Source organism: Delphinus delphis, chromosome 5 (genome assembly GCF_949987515.2).
Source record: "Delphinus delphis chromosome 5, mDelDel1.2, whole genome shotgun sequence".
In the NCBI taxonomy this organism is placed as follows: domain Eukaryota; kingdom Metazoa; phylum Chordata; class Mammalia; order Artiodactyla; family Delphinidae; genus Delphinus; species Delphinus delphis.
The window spans coordinates 32,925,392-32,942,442 of NC_082687.1; the positions used below are offsets into that span (position 1 = coordinate 32,925,392).

General features: G+C 36.7%; 1 pseudogene; it reads right to left on the reverse strand.

The window, feature by feature from the left end:
• Positions 1-7,179: 7,179 nt before the first annotated feature.
• LOC132425338 (UTP--glucose-1-phosphate uridylyltransferase pseudogene) lies at positions 7,180-15,243 on the reverse strand (annotated as a pseudogene).
• Between the last annotated feature and the right edge of the window lie 1,808 nt (positions 15,244-17,051).

Here is a 17,051-nt window from a genome sequence, read left to right on the forward strand (position 1 = left end):
ATTCACCATATTACCAAATATAAAAAAGAAAAATGATGACTTAAATAGATGCAAAATTGATCTTTTGCTTTTCTTCACATACTTTTGAACTTATGTTCTTTTATTTTAAAAAAGGAAGAAAAATAGAAAATAAAGACCAGCTCTACACTTCAGTTTAAAACTCTAAGATTATTTGCCCATAAAGATTAGACTTAATTTTTTAAAAGCAGTTAGAGTAAAATTTATAAAAGTCCTCATAACTCACATTTTAGGGGTAAATTGGACCTCAACTTAGATCAGAAATAAATCCTACAACCCTACGGAGCAACCTGCACAGTTGGTTTTTCATCCTCAGCCTGCAGGAGGTGGCCTTCCACAACATCTTCCAAACAAAGATACTGGAATCTCAGGAGCTTTGGATGTGGCTGGTGTCAACCTAAAAGGGGATGGGAGAGACATCCAAATCAAGGACGCAGTTCGATGGGAAGCAACTTTATGCATCCATCTATCCACATGGTAAAATGAGGACCTACTTCATGCAAGGCACAAAATTGATGAAAGACACTGCCCTCATGGGATGTATATTTAAGTGGAATAATAAACTTATCTTTCCTCTTATGTATCAGAAACCTAAGGACTAATTGTGATGGTGGTTCTTGGTCAGCTACAGGACTGACGGCTCATAAGTGAACCAAAACATAACTCCTACCCTTGTTCATTTCACTTCTGGCCAAACACAATCTACTTTATCATTTTTTCCATGTCTCATTTCTGTACAGGGCTCTGTGTTTCAGGAGCTGGCCCTACCCTTCCTCTTTGCCTATTTGATCACAAAGCAACCTTGATAGAACATCTGTTTTTTCATCACAGGGCAATTGATTCCAGATGGTAAAATCTGATCATTTAAGAACTATTGAGATTGGTTCAAGATGGTGGAGTAGAAGGACGTGTGCTCACTCCCTCTTGCAAGAGGACTGGAATCACAACCAACTGCTGAACAATCATCGACAGGAAGACACTGGAACTCACCAAAAAACATACCCCACATCCAAAGACAAATAAGAAGCCGCAATGAGCTGGTAGGAAGGGCACAATCACAATACAGTCAAATCCCACAACTGCTGGGTGGGTGACTCAGAAACTGGAGAACACTTCTTATACCACAAAAGTCCACCCAGTGGAGTGAAGGTTCTGAGCCCCACATCAGGCTTCCCAACCTGGGGGTCCGGCAATGGGAGAAGGAATTCCTAGAAAATCAGACTTTGAAAGCTAGCGGATTGGATTGCAGGACTTTGACAGGATTGGGGGAAACAGAGACTCCACTCTAGGACATACACAAAGTAGTGTGTGCATCGGGACCCAGGGGAAGGAGCAGTGACCCCATAGGAAACAGAGCCAGACCTACATGCTAGTGTTGGAGGGTATCCTGCAGAGGCAAGTTGTGGCTGTGGCTCACTGTGGGAATAAGGACACTGGCAGCAGAAGTTCTGGGAAGTACTCCTTGGTGTGAGCCCTCCTAGAGTCCACCACTAGCTCCACCAAAGAGCCAGGTAAGGATCAGTGCTGGGTCACCTCAGGCCAAACAACCAACAGGGAGGGAACTGAGCCCCACACATCAGCAGACACGCAGGTTAAAGTTTTACTGAGCTCTGCACACCAGAGCAACACCTAGCTTTACCCACCACAAGTCCCTCCCATCAGGAAGCTTGCACAAGCCTCTTAGATAGCCTCATCCACCAGAGGGAAGACAGCAGAAGCAAGAAGAGCTACAATTCTGCAGCCTGTGGAACAAAAACCACAAGCACAGAAAGGTAGACAAAATGAAAAGGCAGAGGACTATGTTCCAGTTGAAGGAACAAGATAACCCCAGAAAAACAACTAAATGAAGTGGAAATAGGAAACCTTCCAGAAAAAGAATTCAGAATAATGATAGTGAAGATGATCCAGGACCTCGAGAAAAGAATGGAGGCAAATATTGAGAAGAAGCAAGAAATGTTTAACAAAGACCTAGAAGAATTAAAGAATAAACACCTAGAAGACTTAAAGAACAAACAAACAAAGATAAACAATACAATAACTGAAATGAAAAGTACACTAGAAAGAATTAATAGCAGAATAACTGAGGCAGAAGAACATATAAGTTACCTGGAAGACATAATGGTGGAATTCACTGCTGTGGAACAGAATAAAGAAAAAAGAATGAAAAGAAATGAAGACAGCCAAAGAGACCTCTGGGACAACATTAAGCCAACATGTGCATTATTGGCATCCCAGAAGGAGAACAGAGAGACAAAGGACCTGAGAAAATATTTGAAGAGATTATAGTAGAAAAATTCCCTAACATGAGAAAGGAAGTACCCACCCAAGTCCAGGAAGCAAAGAGAGTCCCAGGCAGCATAAGCCCAAGGATGAACACACCAAGACATGTAGTAATCAAATTGGCAAAAGTTAAAGACAAAGAAAAATTATTGAAAGCAATAAGAGAAAACGACAAATAACATAAAAGGGAACTCCTATAAGGTTAACAGTTGATTTCTCAGCAGGAAATCTACAAGCCAGAAAGGAGAGGCATGATATATTTGAAGTGATGAAAGGAAAGAACCTAAAACCAAGATTACTCTACTGGCAAGGATCTCATTTAGATTCAACAGAGAAGTCAAAAGCTTTACAGACAAGCAAAAGCTAAGAGAATTCAGCCCCACCAAACCAGCTCGACAACAAATGCTAAAGGAACTTCTCTAAGTGGGAAACACAAGAGAAGAAGAGGACCTACAAAAAGAAACCCATAACAATTAAGAAAATGATAATAGGAACATACATATCGATAATTATCTTAAACTTGAATGGATTAGATTCTCCAACCAAAAGACACAGGCTTGCTGAATGGATACAAAAGCAAAATCCATGTATATGCTGTCTACAAGAGACCCACTTCCGACCTAGGGACACATACAGACTGAAAGTGAGGGGATGGAAAAAGATATTCCATGCAAATGGAAAGCAAAAGAAACCTGGAGTAGCAAAACTCATATCAGATAAAATAGACTTAATAATAAAGAACGTTACAAGAGGCAAGGAAGGAAACTACATATGATCAAGGGATCAATCCAAGAAGATGATACAACAATTATAAATATATATGCACCCAACATAGGAACACCTCAATACATAAGGGAACTGCTCACAGCTATAAAAGAGGAAATTGACAGTAACACAGTAATAGTGGGGGACTTTAACACATCACTTACACCAATGGACAGATAATCCAAACAGAAAATTAATAAGGAAACAGAAGCTTTAAATGACACAACAGACCAGATAGATTTAGTTGATATTTATAGGACATTCCATCCAGAAACAGCAAACTACACTTTCTTCTCAAGTGCACATGGAACATTCTCCAGGATAGATCACATCTTGGGTCACAAATCAAGCCTTGGTAAATTTAAGAAAATTGAAATTGTATCAAGCATCTTTTCTGACCACAACACTATAAGATTAGAAATCAATTACAGGGGAAAAAACATAAAAAACACAAACACATGGAGGCTAAACAATATGTTACTAAATAACCAAGATATGACTGAAGAAATCAAAAAGAAAATTTAAAAAATACCTATAGACAAATGAGAATGAAAACACGATAATCCAAAACCTATAAGATGCAGTGAACGCAGTTCTAAGAAGGAAGTTTATAGCAATACAATTCTACCTCAGAAACAAGAAAAATCTCAAATAAACAATCTACGCTTACACCTAAAGGAACGAGAGAAAGAAGAACAAACAAAGCCCAAAGTTAGTAGAGGGAAAGAATTCATAAAGATCAGAGCAGAAATAAATGAAATAGAAACAAAGAAAACAATAACAAAGATCAATAAAACTAAAAGCTGGTTCTTTGAGAAGGTAAACAAAATTGATAAAACATTAGCCCGACTCATCAAGAAAAAGAGGGAGAGGACTCAAATCAATAAAATTAGAAATGAAAGAGGAGAAGTTAAAACAGACACCACAGAAATACAAAGCATCATAAGAGACTGCTACAAGCAACTCTCTGCCAATAAAATGAACAACCTGGAAGAAATGGACAAATTCTTAGAAAGGTATAACCTTCCAAGACTGAACCAGGAAGAAATAGAAAATATGAACAGACCAATCACAAGTAATAAAATTGAAAGTGTGATTAAAAATCTTCCAACAAACAAAAGTTCAGGACCAGATGGCTTCACAGGTGAATTCTATCAAACATTTAGAGAAGAATGAACACCCATCCTTCTCAAACGCTTCCAAAAATTTGCAGAGGAAGGAACTCATTCTATGAGGCCACCATCACCCTGACACCAAAACCAGACAAAGATACTCCAAATTAGAAAAAAAAAAAAAAAAGAAAATTACAGACCAATATCACTGATGAATATAGATGCAAAAATCATCATCAAAATATTACCAAACACAATCCAACAACACAAGGATCATACTCTACGATCATGTGCGATTTATCCCAGGGATGCAAGGATTCTTCAATACATGCAAATCAATCAATGTGATATACCATATTAACAAACTGAAGAATAAAAACCATATGATCATTTCAATAGATGCAGAAAAAGGTTTTGACAAAATTCAATACCATTTATGATAAAAACCCTCCAGAAAGGGGGCATAGTGGGAACCTACCTCAACATAATAAAGGCCATATATGACAAACCCACAGCAAACATCATTCTCGATTGTGAAAAGCTGATAGAATTTCCTCTAAGATCAGGAACAAGACAAGGATGCCTACTTTTGCCACTTTTATTCAATATACTTTCAGAAATCCTAGCCATGGCAAGCAGAGAAGAAAAAAATAAAAGAAATACAAATTAGAAAGGAAGAAGTAAAACTGTCACTGTTTGCAGATGACATGATACTATACATAGAGAATCCTAAAGATGCCACCAGAAAACTGCTAAAGCTAATCATATGAATTTGGTAAAGTTGCAGGATACAAAATTAATGCAGAGAAGTCTCTTGCATTCCTATATACTAACAATGAAAGATCAGAAAGAGAAATTAAGGAAACAATCCCATTCACCACTGCAACAAAAAAAAAAAGAATAAAATACCTAGGAATAAACCTACCTAAGGAAGTAAAAGACCTGTACTCAGAAAACTGTAAGACACTGATGAAGGAAATCAAAGGTGACACAAACAGATGGAGAGATATACCATGTTCTTGGATTGGAAGAATCAATATTGTGAAAATGACTATACTACCCAAAGCAATCTACAGGTTCAGTGCAATCCCTATCAAATTACCAATAGCATTTTTTACAGAACTAGAACAAATAATCTTAAAATTTGTATGGGGACAAAAAAGACCCCGAATAGCAAAAACTGTCTTGAGGGAAAAAAACAGAGCTGGAGGAATCAGACTCCCTGACTTCACACTATACTACAAAGCTACAGTAATCAAGAAAGTATGGTACTGGCACAAAAACAGAAATATAGATCAATGGAACAGGATAGAAAGCCCAGAGATAAACCCATGCACCTATGGTCAACTAATCTATGACAAAGGAGGCAAGGATATACAATGGAGAAAAGACAGTCTCTTCAACAAGTGGTGCTGGGAAAACTGGACAGCTACATGTAAAAGACTGAAATTACAACACTCCCTAACACCATACACAAAAATGAACTTAAAATGGCTTAAAGACCTAAATGTAAGATCGGACAATATAAAACTCTTAGAAGAAAACATCAGAAAAACACTCTTTGACATAAATCACAGCAATATCTTTTTTTGATCCACCCCCTAGAGTAATGGAAATAAAAACAAAAATAAACAAATGAAGCTTAAAAGCTTTTGCACAGCAAACGAAATTACAAATAAGACGAAAAGACAACCATCAGATGGGAGAAAATATTTGCAAACGTAACAACAGACAAAGGATAAATCTCCAAAATATATAGACAGCTCATGCAGCTCATTATTAAAAAAACGAACATCCCAATTAAAAAAGGGGCAGAAGGCCTAGATTGACATTGCTCCAAAGAAGACATACAGATGGCCAAGAAAAGCTGCTCAACATCACTAATTATTAGAGAAATGCAAATCAAAACTACAATGAGGTATCACCTCACACCAGTTAGAATGGGCATCATTAGAAAATCTACAAACAAATGCTGGAGAGGGTGTGGAGAAAAGGGAGCCCTCTTGCAGTATTCGTGGGAGTGTAAATTGATACAGCCACTATACAGCCTTAAAAAACTAAAAATAGAATTACCATATGACCCAGCAATCCCACTGCTAAGCATATACCCAGAGAAAACCATTATTCAAAATGACACATGCACCCCAATGTTCATTGCAGCACTATTTACAATAGCCAGGTCATGGAAGCAACCTAAATTCCCAACAACAGACGAATGGATTGAGAAATTGTGGTACATATGTACAATGGAATATTACTCAGCCATAAATGGGAATGAAATTGAGTCATCTGTAGGGACGTGGATGGATCTGGAGACTGTCATACAGAGTAAAGTGAGTCAGAAAGAGAAAAACAAACATCGTATATTAACGCATATATGTGGAATCTAGAAAAATGTTACAGATGAAACGGTTTGCAAGGCAGAAATAGAGACACAGATGTAAAGGACAAACGTATGGACAGCAAGGGGGAAAGCAGGGGCTGGTTGGGGAGTGGTGGTGGTGGGATGAATTGGGAGATTGACATATATACACTAATATGTATAAAATAGGTAACTAATAAGCTGCTATATAAAAAGTAAATAAAATAAAATTCAAGGGAAAAAGAACTATTGATGGAGATATTTTTGTGAATACTTTTGATTTTTTTTTACACGTGTATTGCTTCACAGCTTTATTTTTAAAATCACAAGCAGTTCAAAGTGACCATTATTGAGGCCTCTGTTAAAGATTTTCCAGCAGAGCTACACCAGTTTTAAGCTTAAACAATATTGCACTTTAAGATGAATTTAACTTTCAGGATCTTCTTCAAAAAGAAAAGTACTGCTTCCACCTGTGCTTTTCATAGACTAAAAGCATACTGCAGAAAACTCAACTTAAAAATTAGCACTGCATGGTACAGTAACATAATAAAGTACCTGCCCATTTTATAATCCTAGAGAACACTTCATTGTAAGAAATTGTTTAGCCCATAATTAGTATAAAATGTGCACAATATTTTTCATTCAGTGGTTCAAGGTATGAAGGTTCCCAGATACAATCTTGTTCTCTAATACTGCTCCAGGTGGGATGTCAATTCAGTCACCATGATTTGCGATGATGATAACCGTTCCCTGTAATAAAACATTCTTGTCAAATGTTATATCTCCTGAAACTGTGAGGTGATCCAATTCAAGCATATCTGGTATGCTTTCAAATCTCCTTAGATAATCCTGAACCTTCGTAAAAGGACCGCCTAATTTAACCAAGGGCACTGTAGGAAATTCCCGCTTTTCACTCATTGTCAGAGATCCTGCATTAAGACTATAAAGGTTTGACATCAAAAGCAAGAGATCTGATGTGGTTTTGACAGGCAGAAAACGGCTCCTAGGAACATTAATACCTAGAGAGTTCTCAAAGTTTTTAATGGCAGCCCCTACTGCAGTTTCCAACTGAATGACATTCAGGCCTCCATCCAAAGTCTTTGGATTTACAATGATTTCCATGTCAATAGCATTCTGCTCCTGCAGTCTTTTAACTGCTGTAAGAGAGATCCATAGGTTGTTTGTATTAAATATTTTGAATTTTGATACAGATTTATACTCATCAGCATATGCTTTTGGCACTTGAGCAATTTCCATCAGTCTAAATTTGCCTTCATACTGAGTGAGTGTCCCACCCTTTACATCTGCATGTGTTTTATTTGTGACTTCCATGACAAATTGACAAGGTTTTCCATTGGGTGGGTTTGTTAGATGATTAAGAATATAAAGATCCACTGTGGTACCCAGATTATCTATGTTGGACTCAAAAATATACCCTTTGCCTTCTCCTATAAAGGTATAAAGCAAACCAGAGTTGTAGAAACCGGCATAAATATTTCCATAACCCGGAGGGTACCAGGCTTCTGTATTTGCCCCTGAGAATGAAACATTCTTTGCTACAGGTAGTAAAGATTCTTTATTAATCCTCAGGTACCTGGTTTGATTAAAAGTGTAGATTTTCACACGACAGTGATTCTACTTCTGTAGTATTTTTTTTGCATCTTTATCCATGTTTTCTGTATCTGTGAGTCTGTTTCTGTTTTGCTATATACCTTCATTTGTACTATTTTTTAGATTCCATGTATAAGTGATATCCTACAGTATTGGTCTTTCTCTGTCAAATTTATTTCACTAAGCATAATATTCTCTAGGTCCATCCACATTGCTGCAAATGGTAGAATTTCATTCTTTTTAATGGCTGAGTAATATTCCTTCATATATATTTACCACATCTTCTTTATCCATTTGTCTGTTGATGGACACTTGGGTTGTTACCATATCTTGTCTATTGTAAATAGTACTGCTAATGAACATTGAGGTCCATGTATCTTTTCGAATTAGTGTTTGAATTTTTTCTGGATATATATCCAGAAGTGGAATTGCTGGATTTGACTATTCTTTAGATGAAAAATAGTTTGTGATTCATAGATGAACCAAGCCAATGTAACTCAAGATTATTGATTGAAAGCTGACAGACAGGTAGGAAACGAGCATTCACTGAGATTATCCTATCATTTAAACTTCCAACAACATTTTTTGGGAAAAAGGTTATTTTTTCCTATATTACACGTGATAACTTGCTTAAGATCAGGCATCTCCTTAGGGACAAGACTAAGATTGTAACTTGGTTTCATGGGATGACTTGTTTAGGAATAGCAATTCTGGCTCTACTTACGGAATTTCTTTCTACTTTGAAGATTACGAGAAACAAGGGAAAGAGGAAACTACTTGGTCATCATGATTTGAAAAAAATTTTATAGAATTTATCAGTTCTGGAAAAAATTACAACAAAGGAGTAATTTTACTAGAGAGGAAGAGCAGAGAATCAAAATTCTCCCCAAGACCCCTCATTTCACCTTTGGAAGAGGAATAAAGCTGGTATATGGCAAATAAAACTTCCAGCCTGAAGTTTGCCAAAAAGTGAAAGAAGATTGTATTGTCTTTTTACTCTTGTCAGTGCAATCTTTATAGCTCAAGGAAAAAGACTATCAAGCCATATGTGGTTCGACATAATTCCTGATGTCATTTGTATGAACTAACAGCATTTCCTGACTGTTTTGCTCTCCTTTGAGACTTTTTACATGTCATACTGGTTCAGATACAACCACACGGGTATGGTAGGAGATTACACAATTAAATTAGTCCTTTTCTCTATTCAAAGTCAGAAAAGAAAGTAGATCCCAATTTGCATCAAAAGCAAATGGTTTTGAAAATATTTTTTATTGTATTTAGTCCTTGTCCCTTTCTTCTTCCATGGGTCTTGGGAGGAAGATTTTAATATTTCTTATATATGATTCAGGTCATCTACTTTAAGGTTAAATTTAGTTATTTAAGGTTGTATCCAGTGAAAAGCTTTCTTTGGTGTACTTTCTAGAAATACAATGCTAATAATTAAGGAGGATCAGAAAACTGCAATTCTTTGGAACAGACTATTCCAGCACAAAACTGAAACCATGTGCCTATTTCAAAGATATTTGAAAAGAACGCATGGAACATATCACATTTCAACTCATCTTGGGTTTAATGTCAGTGGGATAGAAAAGAAAGGCTAAAATAACTGTCTAAACCTGATTATGATTCTTGACCTGTTAAGAATTTCTCTTACGATGTAGGAAGTGAGATTATTATCTTTTCAGAGGGGTCAACACAAGGGGAAGGGTTAGAAGAGTGTGTGGCAATCAAAATAAAAACAAAATAAAAATAAAACACACCCCCTCTTCTGCCCTAACACCTCATAAAAGTAAAATTCTAACCAAAACAATGAAAACCCAAGAGCTCTAAACAAATCCTAGTACACTGAAAGATCCCAATAAAAATATGTAGTATTATATAAAAAAAAATTATCAGGATGCTTTGAAAGCTGTGGGACATCTAGCCAGATGGGGACAGGGTATAAAAAGATAGAAAGAGTAAAGTTCTGTTGTAATCATAAGGCATTTCCAAAAACCTCTGGAAAAAACCTTAAGGGCATGAACTGTGAATTCACTCCACAACATAAGGCATCTTTGCCAGTTTTGGTTCCTTTACTTTCAGGGTTCATCAGTGAGCCTGCTACAAATTAAGACTTGATTTAAAAAAAACTCCTTAAAGAGTCTGAAAAAGAATATACTTATATAATGAATCACTGTGCTGTACACCTGAAACTAACACAACATTGTAAATCAACTCTACTTCAATAAAAAACATTAAGGGACACATAGTTTTCGAGGGCAGGAGCCCTCTGTGTCCCCCTTTGCCTGGCAAAGCAATAAAGCTATTCTTTTTCTTCACCCAAAACTCTGTCTCTGAGATTCGTTCCGGCAGTGGTGCACAGAGGCCGAGCTTTCGGCATCATTAGGACTCTGCACTTTCACTGCCGAGGGTGAGGGTTCAATCCCTGGTCAGGGAACTAAGATCCTGCAAGCCATGTGGTGCACCCTCCCACCCCCCCGCAAAAAAAGATGAAAATTATAGTGGAAATACCACTAGCTATTTGAATCTCATTAGTTATATGATAATCAAGAATAAAGCAAAAAAATAGCCAATGAACATCACCATGTTAGAGTTTTCAATATTACCATTATTTATCCAAATTTTAAAAACCTGAATAAAATCCTAACATTCTGTGAAAAAAAAGCATATACGAAGTCTTTGTACAGGGAAATAAAGATCAAGTTTGAACAATGTCATATGGTGAAGACCACAGTTTTCGCTTTTTTAGCTTGGGATGCATTTCATTCTTATCAGCAGAAGTTTTCTCCAATCAGCTGGTCTGTTTCTAAGGAGAAGAAATCTGAATAGTAAACTCTTTTAAGTGCACAAAATCATTTCATTGTAAAGAAAGACAGGTACTGATGGTTTTGGCCAAAATTATGGCCAAAGTGACATGATGCATCTGGGTTTGGATATAGCTATAGTCTAAGGATTAATAATGGTACTAGCACAACTTGTCAAAGCTGACCACCTTGAGAAGAAGTAGTCTGAATTGAATCTTCTAGTTTTTCCAGTTTGGTTGACTTCCTCTTTTCAGAGTCAGAATTTTCTATGCATCAACTATTGTGCAAATATGGTTTTTTTGTTTGGGATGTTCATTTTTTAAATATTGAGCTGCATGAGCTGTTTATATATTTTGGAGAACTATCCTTTGTCTGTTGATACGTTTGCAAATATTTTTCTCCCATTCTGAGGGTTGTCTTTTTGTCTTATTTGTAATTTCGTTTGCTGTGCAAAAGCTTTTAAGTTTCATTTGTTTATTTTTGTTTTTATTTCCATTACTCTAGGGGGTGGATCAAAACAGATCTTTCTTTGATTTATGTCAAAGAGTGTTTTTTCCATGTTTTCTTCTAAGAGTTTTATATTGTCCGGTCTTACATTTAGGTCTTTAATCCATTTTGAGTTTATTTTTGCATATGGTGTTAGGGAGTGTTGTAATTTCAGCCTTTTACATGTAGCTGTCCAGTTTTCCCAGCACCACTTGTTGAAGAGACTGTCTTTTCTCCATTGTATATCCTTGCCTCATTCATCATAGATAAGTTGACCATAGGTGCATGGGTTTATCTCTGGGCTTTCTATCCTGTTCCATTGATCTATATTTCTGTTTTTGTGCCAGTATCATATTGTCTTGATTACTGTAGCTCTGTAGTATAGTCTGAAGTCAGGAAGTCTGATTCCTTCAGCTCCGTTTTATTCCCTCAAGACTGTTTTGGCTATTTGAGGTCTTTTTTGTCTCAATACAAATTTTAAAATTGTTGTTCTAGTTCTGTAAAAAATGCCATTGGTAATTTGATAGGAATTGCATTGAATCTGTAGATTGCTTTGGGTAGTATAGTCATTTTCACAATATTGATTCTTCCAATCCAAGAACATGGTATATCTCTTCATCTGTTTGTATCATCTTTAATTTCTTTCATCAATGTCTTGTAGTTTTCTGCATACAGGTCTTTTGTCTCCCTAGGTAGGTTTATTCCTAGGTATATTATTATTTTTTTGCAGTGGTAAAGAGGAGTGTTTCCTTAATTTTTCTTTCAGATTTTTCATCATTAATGTATAGGAATGCAAGAGATTTCTGTGCATTAATTTTGTATCCTGCAACATTACCAAATTCATTTATTAGCTCTAGTAGTTTTCTGGTGGCATCTTTAGGATTATCTATGTATAGTATTATGTCATCTGCAAACAGTGACACTTCTACTTCTTCTTTTCCAATTTGTATTCCTTTTATTTCTTTTTCTTCTCTGATTGCTGTGGCTAGGACTTCCAAAACTATGTTGAATAATAGTGGTGACAGTGGACATCCTTGTCTTGCTCCTAATATTGGAGGAAGTGCTTTCAGTTTTTCACCATTGAGAATGATGTTTGCTGTCGGTTTGTCATTTATGGCCTTTATTATGTTGAGGCAGCTTCCCTCTATGCCCACTTTCTGGAGAGTTTTTTTTTTTATCATAAATGGGTGTTGAATTTTGTCAAAAGCTTTTTCTGCATCTATTGAGATGATCATATGGTTTTTATTCTTCAATTTGTTAATATGTTATATCACATTGATTAATTTGCGTATATTGAAGAATCCTTGCATCCCTGGGATAAATCCCACATGATCATAGAGTATGATCCTTGTGTTGTTGGATTGTGTTTACTAGTATTTTGAGGACGATTTTTGCATCTATATTCATCAGTGTTATTGGTCTGTAATTTTCTTTTTTGTAGTAGCTTTGTCTGGTTTCAGTATCAGGGTGATGGTGGCCTCGTAGAATGAGTTTGGGAGTGTTCCTTCCTCTGCAAATTTTTGGAAGCATTTGAGAAGGATGGGTGTTAGCTCTTCTCTAAATGTTTGATAGAATTCACCTGTGAAGCCATCTGGTCCTGGACTTTTGTTTGTTGGAAGACTTTTAATCACACTTTCAATTTTATTACTTGTGATTGGTCTGTTCATGTTTTCTATTTCTTCCTTGTTCAGTCTTGGAAGGTTGTACCTTTCTAAGAATTTGTCCATTTCTTCCAGGTTATCCATTTTATTGGCATAGAGTTGCTTGTAGTAGTCTCTCATGGTGCTTTGTATTTCTGCGGTGTCTGTTGTGACTTCTCCTTTTTCATTTCTAATTTGTGCCCTCTCCCTCTTTTTCTTGATGAGTCGGGCTAATGGTTTATCAATTTTGTTTACCTTCTCAAAGAATCAGCTTTTAGTTTTATTGATCTTTGCTATTTTCTTTGTTTCTATTTCATTTATTTCTGCTCTGATCTTTATGCGTTCTTTCCTTCTACTAACTTTGGGTTTTGTTTGTTCTTTCTCTCGTTCCTTTAGGTGTAAGGTTATATTGTGTATTTGGGATTTTTCTCATTTCTTGAAGTAGGTTGTATTGCTATAAACTTTCCTCTTAGAACTGCTTTTGCTTCATCCCATAGGTTTTGGATCATCGTGTTATCATTGTAATTTGTCTCTATGTATGTTTTGATCTCCTCTTGATTTCTTCAGTGATCTCTTGATTATTTAGTTAAGTATTTTTTAGCCTCCATGTGTTTGTATTTTTTACGTTTTTTCCCCTGTAATTGATTTCTAATCTCATAGCATTGTGGTTAGAAAAGATGTTTGATATTAATTCAATTTTCTTAAATTTACTGAGACTTGATTTGTGACCCAAGATGTGATCTATCCTGGAGAATATTCCATGTGCACTTGAGAAGAAAGTGTAATCTGTTGTTTTCGGATGGAATGTCCCATAAATATCAATTAACACTATCTGGTCTAGGGTGTCATTTAAAGTTTGTGTTTCCTTATTAATTTTCTGTTTGGATTATCTGTCCATTGGGGTAAGTGTGTTAAAGTCCCCCACTATTATTGTGTTACTGTCGATTTCCTCTTTAATAGCTGTTAACAGTTACCTTATGTATTGAGGTGCTCCTATGTTGGGTGCATATATATTTATAATTGTTGTATCGTCTTCTTGGATTGATCCCTTGATCATTATGTAGTGGCCTTCTTTGTCTTTTTAACATTCTTTGTTTTAAAGTCTATTTTATCTGATATGAGTATTGCTACTCCAGCTTTTTTTTTGCTTTCCATTTGCATGGAATATCTTTTTCCATCCCCTCACTTTCAGTCTGCATGTGTCCCTAGGTCTGAAGTGGGTCTCTACTTGTAGACAACATATATATGGATTCGGTTTTTATATCCATTCAGCGAGCCTGTGTCTTTTGTTTGGATCATTTAATCCATTCACGTTTAAGGTGATTATCAGTAAGTATGTTCCTATTACCATTTTCTTAATTGTTATGGGTTTGTTTTTGTAGGTCCTTTTCTTCTCTGTGTTTCCCACTTAGAGAAGTTCCTTTAGCATTTGTTGCTGAGCTGGCGTGGTGGTGCTGAATTCTCTTAGCTTTTGCTTGTCTGTAAAGCTTTTGAGTTCTCCATTGAATCTGAATGAGATCCTTGTAGAGTAATCTTGTTTGTAGGTTTTTCCCTTTCATCACTGTAAATATATCATGCCACTCCCTTCTGGCTTGTAGAATTTCCACTGAGAAATCAGCTGTTAACCTTATGGGAGTTCTCTTTTATGTTATTTTTTTGTGTTTCCCTTGTTGCTTTCAATAATTTTTCTTTGTCTTTATTTTTTGCCAATTTGATTACTGTTTGCCTTGGTGTGTTCCTCCTTGGGTTTACCCTGCCTGGGACTCTCTGTGTTTCCTGGACTTGGGTGGCTATTTCCTTTCCCATGTTAGAGAAGTTTTCTACTATAATCTCTTCAAATATTTTCTCAGGTCTTTTCTCTCTTTCTTCTCCTTCTGGGACCCGTATAATGTGAATGTTGTTACATTTAATGTTGTCCCAGAGGTCTCTTTTGCTGTCTTCATTTCTTTTCATTCTTTTTTCTTTATTCTGTTCTGTTGCAGTGAATTCCACCATTTTGTCTTCTAGGTCACTTATCCATTTTTCTGCCTCAGTTATTCTGCTATTGATTCCTTCTAGTATATTTTTCATTTCAGTTATTATATTGTTCACCTCTGTTTGTTCTTTAAGTGTTCTAGGCGTTTGTTCTTTAATTCTTCTAGGTCTTTGTTAAACATTTCTTGCATCTTCTCGATCTTTGTCCCATTCTTTTTCCAAGGTCCTGGATTATCTTCACTATCATTATTCTGAATTCTTTTTCTGGAAGGTTTCCTATCTCCACTTCATTTAGTTGTTTTTCTGGTGTTGTATCTTGTTCCTTCATCTGGTATATAGCCCTCTGCCTTTTCATCTTGTCTGGTTTTCTGTGAATGTGGTTTTTGTTCCACAGGTTGCAGGATTGTAGTTCTTCTTGCTTCTGCTCTCTGCCCTCCGATGGATGAAGCTATCTAATTGGCTTGTGCAAGTTTCATGATGGGAGGGATTGGTGTGTGCAGAGCTCAGTAAAACCTTAATCTGCTTGTCTGCTGATGGGTGGGCCTGGGTTTCCTCCCTCTTGGTTGTTTGGCCTGAGGCAACCCAACACTGGAGTCTACCTGCCTCTTTGGTGGGGCCAATGGCAGACTCTGGGAAGGCTCACACCAAGGAGTACTTCCCAGAACTTCTGCTGCCAGTGTCCTTGTCCTCAAGGAGCCACCCCCCTGCCTCTGCAGGAGACTCTCTAACTCTAGCAGGTAAGTCTGGTTCAGTCCTCTATGGGGTCACTGCTCCTTTCCCTGGGTCCTGATGTGCATGCTATTTTGTGTGTGCCCACCAAGAGTGGAGTCTCTGTTTCCCCCAGTCCTGTCGAAGTCTTTCAATCCGCTAGCTTTCAAAGTCTGATTCTCTAGGATTTCCTCCTCCTGTTGCAGGACCCCCAGCTTGGGAGGCCTGACGTGGGGCTCAGAACCTTCACTCTAGTGGGTGGACTTCTGTGGTATAAGTTCCCCAGTTTGTGAGTCACCCACCCAGCAGTTATGGGATTTGATTTTATAGTGATTGCGCCCCTCCTACCATCTCATTGTGGCTTCTTCTTTGTCTTTGGATGTGGGATATCTTTTTTGGTGAGTTCCAGTGTCTTCCTGTCGATGATTGTTTAGCAGTTAGTTGTGATTCCATTTCTCTCAGAAGTGGGAGTGAGCACACATCCTTCTACTCCGCCATCTTGAACCAATCCCCTCAAATTCTCCTAGTTTCTAGTTTTGATTGGGTTTTTTTTGTTTTTTGTTTGTTTTGAGAATGAATCCAGAGAATGATTATTATAAGACAGAAAAGGAATAAGTGTCAGTCATCCATAATTTCTGTGAATCCCAATCCCATGCAGAGATGTAAGGCTGTCTTCTGAAGAACTAAAAATATAAAATGATTAGCTACTTAATGACTTTGTCCTGTTCTTTGGAAAGAATTGTGCAAGTTTATTTCTTCAGCAACCACTCTGTAGACTTAAGTAAAATTAATAAGATTTATCTTTACAACCCTTCTCTCATAACTCTTGTCCCACAGTTCAAGTCATATGTAGAATTTAGGTTCTTTTGATAACAGACATCCAATGTTAAGGGAGCGTATTTTGAAACTTAACAAAATGTCTGGGTTTTGTTATGGAACAATCTGCATGAATCTCTTGATGATATTGGGAAAGGGAAATCTGCCAGCATTATTGCTTCCACTTAGTGACTAAACACAGAAAGCCTTTCTCCAGTATGGCAAATATTGAGAAATTTGGATTTCCACAGTTTATGAAAACCTTTCTTTGTAAGAAAAAGTGATTAATATTTTTTTTGCAAAATGATTTGATAAAAGGAAAATTTCAAGTGATCATCTGTGTGTTTATTTGTATATTTCAGTGATTCTTAGCCAGGAGCATGTTTAGATGTCTAAAGCATTTTGGTTGTCATGATTGGGGGGAATTAAGAAGGGGTTTGTGAATGAGGTACTATTTACAGTAGAGGTTGATGAA